Source organism: Etheostoma spectabile, chromosome 15, assembly GCF_008692095.1.
Source record: "Etheostoma spectabile isolate EspeVRDwgs_2016 chromosome 15, UIUC_Espe_1.0, whole genome shotgun sequence".
Classification (NCBI taxonomy): Eukaryota; Metazoa; Chordata; class Actinopteri; order Perciformes; family Percidae; genus Etheostoma; species Etheostoma spectabile.
The window spans coordinates 21,518,128-21,525,001 of NC_045747.1; the positions used below are offsets into that span (position 1 = coordinate 21,518,128).

The window sequence follows — 6,874 nt, forward strand, 5'->3', positions numbered from 1 at the left end:
AAGTTCTGTAAACATACACGGAGCAATGGCATGGTTAATCAATGCTGTGCATTTTGTCTGGTGCATTTTGATGTCTTTGTCACAAGTTGAGCAAATTAACTCTCCAAGGTGATCGATTGATTAAATGGATGTGTGACAAGCTACATACAGTGCCTTGCGAAAGTATTCGGCCCCCTTGAACTTTTCAACCTTTTGAGTTGTTGTTTGTGTGAGGAGAGATTAGTTTTTGTCTATCCTATTAAAGTATATCCTAATGTGTCTCCCATCAGGATGACAAGTGGGAAAAGAAGTGTCAGAAGATCTTTTCCTTCGCCCACCAGACCATTAGTGCACTTATCAAGCGGAGCTTGCCGAGCTGCCTCTTCGACTCTTCCTCCAGGGGTCGCTAGCTGCAGGGGAGATTGGTTTTGAGAACCACGAGACTGTTGCTTATGAGTTCATGTCACAGGTAAAAAATTTAAATAAACAGTCACCTTTAAATCTCTTGAGCATTCAGCCTAACACAGTGTATTCACGGCTACATAGTGAAAGCAGCTCATCTTTTGTCCTGGATAAAACAACCAAAGCAGGTCTGAAAGTGACCCGAGTTGAGTTAACGCTCAGCCGTCAGTAGAACTCCAGTACAAAAGAAAGATGACATATGATAACTGGAAATATTTTATATTCTATCCTGTTTTGTGTTTAAGGAATTATTGTTAACACTTAAACATGGACCTAATTTAAATATTTGTGGGATTATATATTTATTTATTTTTTTACAGCCAAATAATTTAGGATGTAGTTCATAGAAAGAAGCACAGCAACTGAGTGCCTTAGTTTTGACTATCTGAGACCCCAAAACTGTTTACAAATTCCACACAGTTGTGCTGATTTCTTCATGATGTTTTCACTTTGTTCTCAAATATTGAACAACCAAACCTCTGGTCTCTCCCTTTTCAATCTTTGTCTAGTCTCATTCCTTTTCCTCTCCCTCGTGCCTACCATGCCACCTTTTGCAATTCTTCTCTTGCTTCTCAATACATCTCCCTCACCAGGCCTTCCTCTTCTTCGAAGATGAGATTAGTGACTCTAAAGCCCAGTTGTCAGCCATACACGATCATTGGTACCTTTGAGCGAATGCGAGTGTTCAGCGAGGAAAACCATGAGCCGCTGAGGACTCAGTGTGCACTGGCTGCCTCCAAACTGCTGAAGAAGCCTGACCAGTGCCGAGCCGTCAGTATCTGCGCCCTCTCTTTTGGTCAGGTCGCGAGCACTGAAAAAATGGTGAAGAGGTGTGTGGAATTGTTTTATAACAAATGCTATTTCAACACTATAAGCTGAAAAAAATCTTTTTACCTGCAAAGGAACTAAAAGTGCTGTGCTGTACTAGATCCCACCAGTATACTCACTGGAGAAAGCTTGTTGATGGTAATATGGCACCAACACAATCGGGAGGGACCTGCAGCAGTCAAGGAGTAAACAGATTATACATAAATGGGACGATAAATGACACTGTAAAAGTGTTCAGTTGTCCATCTTAGCAAGCAGTGCATTTACTGGACATTAGATGCATAGCCTGTGTTAACGTGTCACATTATAATGTTTATTTTTTGGGCAGTTTTGTCTTTATTAGATAGACATTAGACAGGAAATGGGAGGAGGAAGCTAGTGGTGAAGACTATGTAACAAGGTCCTGAGTAGGTTTGAACCGGGGTGTACTATACATGGTTATTACTTAACCCGGTTCTACCAGGACACCTCAAAATATTCTAATGAAAAATGCAGACAATTGGACAGAAGTATTTCTGTCTTTTTAGATTTTGATCAATTATCCTTCAATAATATACTATATACTATTTTACTTTGAGTTTGCTAGATCATTGTTCGACACATTTTGATTCACTTGATCAGTTTCCACTGCTGTCATTGCTAAGTACTGATGTTGCATTATTAGATCCGCGATGGTAAGCGGGTGATGGAGTGTCTAAAGAAAGCCCTGAAGATTGCCAACCAGTGTATGGACCCATCGCTGCAAGTCCAGCTTTTCATTGAAATCCTCAACAGATACATCTGCTCTATGAGAGAGAAAACGATGCGGGGTAGGCACCACAAATGTCAACATGGTTAAGACACTGTTCCAATGTTCCAGCTGTGTTGTTAGCAACTGTCAGGTTTAAATGGCGTTAAGTACCCAGGTTAGGTTGTTCTCTGCAGTAACTTGGTTTGAGAATGTCAGGACAAGAAACCGATTTGTTTTCAGTTTTGTCATTCTGATGGCTTTAAATGAGCACTGTGCACATAAGTCCTCCAACATCTTTGCTTTAACCTTCAAAACAAAAAAGACATGGTCACTTCCAATGGATGTGAATGCAGTCCATAAAAACATGTATATATTACCCTACAAACGGAACTCTTACACTGCTCATTTCCACCTGTCCAGTGACTGTCCAGGTATTAAACCAGCTCATCAGAAGATCAGAGAAGACTTCCCAACCTGGAGGCGAGTGAGGAAACTGAGCAGATCAACAAACACTTCCACAAAACAGGAGCATCTTCGCCTGCAGAGGGAGTCCCCGAGTCTGAGGGCCCCGCTAGAGGGCCTGGTCCTTTAAAACTCACGCAGGTTGGAAGGATTTGAAGTCCATCATAGATGTTTCACATATTATAAATTTACGACAGCGCAACACACTCACAAAACTACAAAATGCCATCCTATGGCGGGAATACAAATAAATATCAAGTAGAGCTAAAGTACTCACTTCTTCATTATTATTCATTTTTCTGCTTCATTTCCTCTTCACCGTCCCTTACTAGCAGAACGGTTTTCTGCAACAGGTAGGAAATGTTACATTTTGAGAAGCAGTGTGCCAGCAACACTGCACTAAGCTTAACGTGCACTTGTAGCAAGTTGTAGGCACCATCCTTATGAATTTCTGCTTTGTAATTTGTCTTTAACCTGTATCATTTGATTGTCGATAGTAGATTACTAGTGTTGTAGGTGTACCTGCTGAGTCACAACCCTTCACTTGTTCACATCTTTCCATATCGAGAAGTGAATGTATTGGCGTGAGTGTAAACGGCTACAGGATCTAGTATTGGTGTATTGCATACAAATAACCCCTAACTCTGCTGTTCCTTAGGATGGTTTTGTAGCCATTTTAAACTGGTCGGACCAACCAAATGAGACCATCTAAATGGAAGCATGTGCCAACTTGGCCCCACAGGAACAGTGCAAACCATGTTGTTTCCATTAAAAACTGATGTTTTTGAACAGCGCGTCTTTATCATCTGGTCGGTCAATTAAATTGTGCAGCATTTTGCATGATCCAGTTCTGCTGTCCCAGCTGGGAAGAATAACAATTAACCTACAAATCTAGGGGTTCATAGGTTGGTAAAATTGTCATATTTTTACAAGATCCTCTCATGCTTAGCAGTGCTTCTTTCTAATATCAACTCTATGGACTCCATTTCTTGTATTACTGATTTTTGTCCAGAACTGGGGCATGTGTTTGCATGCTTTAGTGTGCTTGTACTACAAGGCCTGGTTTTCAGTTTACTCTACATGGATCGCACCAATTACAATGTCATAACTATTTCCAATTTTGTTGATCAATTAAATTTTGTTGCTTGGCAACACTGTTGTTTGGGGTTAGTCTCCTGTGGGGGGTGCAGAGATTCCTCAGGATTGTCTGCAAGTTGACAAGTTCCCATACTGGAACCTACTGATGTGTGTGCAGCTTCTGAGAGTGTCTGCTGATTTCTCTTCTTAGCTATTGTTGATTTGTTGGAGAGGGATTGACCATGTTCTCTCCCCTTTTTAAATCGTGTGGAAACCTCTTGTAAATCAGATACAGAAAAAGCAATTCTCATTGTCATTTGCTGAAATAAAATAATTACAAATACATATTTGCATTGTTTTTACAACAGCATATGAATAAAGTACCATTGTATTTATATACAGTAAGTGACCATAAGTGTTCTAACATCTGTGTTAACATGTGAGTCTTCATGGTTTTTTTTTCCTGAAAAAGCCAAAGCAATTATGATTATTAAAAGCAAATAAAAGGCCTATCATTAAATGTTTAACTTTTCATCCAGTTTCATGTTGGGTCATGTGTACCAAATTCAAAGCATACTTTCACATCTCATTGTTTGGAGGTTGCAGGGCGGTTGGATGGATCCTAGCTGACATTGGGGGAGAGGTTGGACAGTCATAACGGGCATTTACGGCATAACGTGAAATAATTAAATCTATGAAATTTCTCATTACAAACGATAACAGAAGATGGAAATCATATCAAAACGTTTTAGCAATCTATGATTGTTTGATTCTAACGTTAGATCAAAACGCCATTCAACTGACAGCCTTTGTTGTGTTTGATGCAAAATTGTAGCCAGCAGTGAATGAACTCGTTAAGTAGGTCAATTTTTACTGTATAACATTACACAAGTCTCTTGTCTTGCAAAGAGACACATGGCAACTCAAATCGGCACTTTATTTGCATCGGGGTGACAAACTGGATGAAGACCAGTCTATTAGAAGCTGTTTTCATAGTTGGCAAGTCCGCTTATTATAAGCGACTTGGGCTGTTTTTTGTAAAGTCGCTTACAAAATTGGTAGTTGCGGGTTGCGTTTTTTTTGGGCTTGTTGCTAAAGTGTAGTTGCTTATTTGGGCTTGTTCCCAGCTCCATAAGCAGTATTTAAAGTAGGAGTTTGTCTTGCCTGTTACCTTATCCCTCCCCTTTCCCCATAACACAGGAGACGCGAGTTTTTTCGTACTTCTAATTGGCTCTGGCCCAGATGGCATGAGTAGGCTACCAGCCAATCAGAAGCAGAGCAGGGCAATCTGTTTTTTTCGGTTAGAAAATGAAAATAAAATGAAATGAAAATACGCGTGAGTCTCGAGTCTCGCGACCAATGAAGACGAAATAGATTTTTTTAGCCTCTTCTCTCTAAGTGAAGCTCCCTGTGGTGCAATTTTGATGTTAGCAGCCATTACCCCACTAACACAGAATGTTTAGGGACGTTAGCTTTTGGTTCTCTAAAGGTTAGTTTGAACTAAACCAAAAACTAACGTTCCGTCAGGTTCATGGTTGACTGCCATTCATTTTGTCGTCACTTTGACAGCGATAACTGTCTATGGTCGTGACTGGACGTAGTTAGGAGAGTTTTGGAGCATGCCCGGGACAAATCGGGCAAAATACGGCAAAAAATACAACAAAGACTGGGAGAAAGAAAAAGGACTGAAGGAATGGATTCAACCCGCCGGGACGACTCAAAAGCACTGTGCAGGTTTTGTAAGTGCGAAATCTGTTGCACCATGCAGACCTCGTACAGCATGCTAGCACAGAAAAACATTTAAAAAATGCAGCACCGTTCTCCTCATGAGGCTCACGGACATTGGGTTCACAGTCTCCAAACAGAACGAGTCAAGCAGAGAGCTGAGCTGAAGGTAGCCATCTACAGTGCCTTGCGAAAGTATCGGCCCCTTGAACTTTTAACCTTTGACATCTATTGGATATTTCAAACTATTTTAGCGAATAAACTGAAAAGTGTGCGTGCAAAAATATTCGGCCCTTTACTTTCAGTGCCGCAAACTCACTCCAGAAGTTCAGCGAGGATCTCTGAACGATCCAATGTTGTCCTAAATGACTGATGGTGATAAATAGAATCCACCTGTGTGTGATCAAGTCTCTGTATAAATGCACCTGCTCTATGATAGTCTCAGGGTTCTGTTGAAAGTGCAGAGGGATCATGAAGACCAAGGAACACACCAGGCAGGTCCGTAATACTGTTGTGGAGAAGTTTAAAGCCGGATTTGGATACAAAAAACATTTCCCAAGCTTAAACATCCCAAGGAGCACTGGCAAGCGATCATTTTGAAATGGAAGGAGTATCAGACCACTGCAAATCTACCAAGACCTGGCCGTCCTGTAAACTTTCAGCTCAGACAAGGAGAGGACGATCAGAGATGCAGCCAAGAGGCCCCTGACACTCTGGATGAACTGCAGAGAACTACAGCTGAGGTGGGACAGTCTGTCCATAGGACAACAATCAGTCGTACACTGCACAAATCTGGCCTTCATGGAAGAGTGGCAAGAAGAAAGCCATTTCTCAAAGATATCCATAAAAAGTCTCTAAAGTTTGCCACAAGCCACCTGAGACACCAAACATGTGGAAGAAGGTGCTCTGGTCAGATGAAACCAAAATATACTTTTGGCAGCAATGCAAACAATATGTTTGGCGTAAAAGCAACACAGCTCATCACCCTCAACACACCATCCCCACTGTCAAACGTGGGGCAGCATCATGGTTTGGGCTGCTTTTCTTCAGCAGGGACAGGGAAATGGTTAAAATTGAGGGGAAGATGGATACAGCCAAATACAGGACATTCTGGATGAAACCTGTTGGAGTCTGCAAAAGACCTGAACTGGGACGGAGATTTATCTTCCAACAAGACAATGATCCCAAACATACGGCAAAATACAAAGGAATGGTTCACAAGTAAACGATTCCAGTGTTAGAATGTCCAAGTCAAAGTCCAGACCTGAATCCAATCGAGAATCGTGGAAAGAACTGAAAACTGCTGTTCACAAACGCTCTTCATCAACTCACTGAGCTCCAGTGTTTTGTAGGAAGAAGGGCAAGACAGTCTTCTCGATGTGCAAGACTGATAGACATACCCCAAGCAACTTACAGCTGTAATCGCAGCAAAAGGTGGGTCTACAAAGTATTAACGCAAGGGGCCGATAATTTTGCACGCACCACTTTTCAGTTTTTTATTTGCTAAAAAGGTAAAAATCAAAGATTCGTTCACTTCACAATTGTGTCCCACTTGTTGGTGATTCTTCACAAAAATAAAATTTTATATCTTGTTTGAAGCCTGAAAGTGTC

The 6,874-nt window shown here is 41.2% G+C and overlaps 1 pseudogene; it reads left to right on the forward strand.

The window, feature by feature from the left end:
* LOC116703251 (vacuolar protein sorting-associated protein 35-like) overlaps positions 1–6,874 on the forward strand; it is a 56,791-nt pseudogene that overhangs the window by 47,178 nt on the left and 2,739 nt on the right.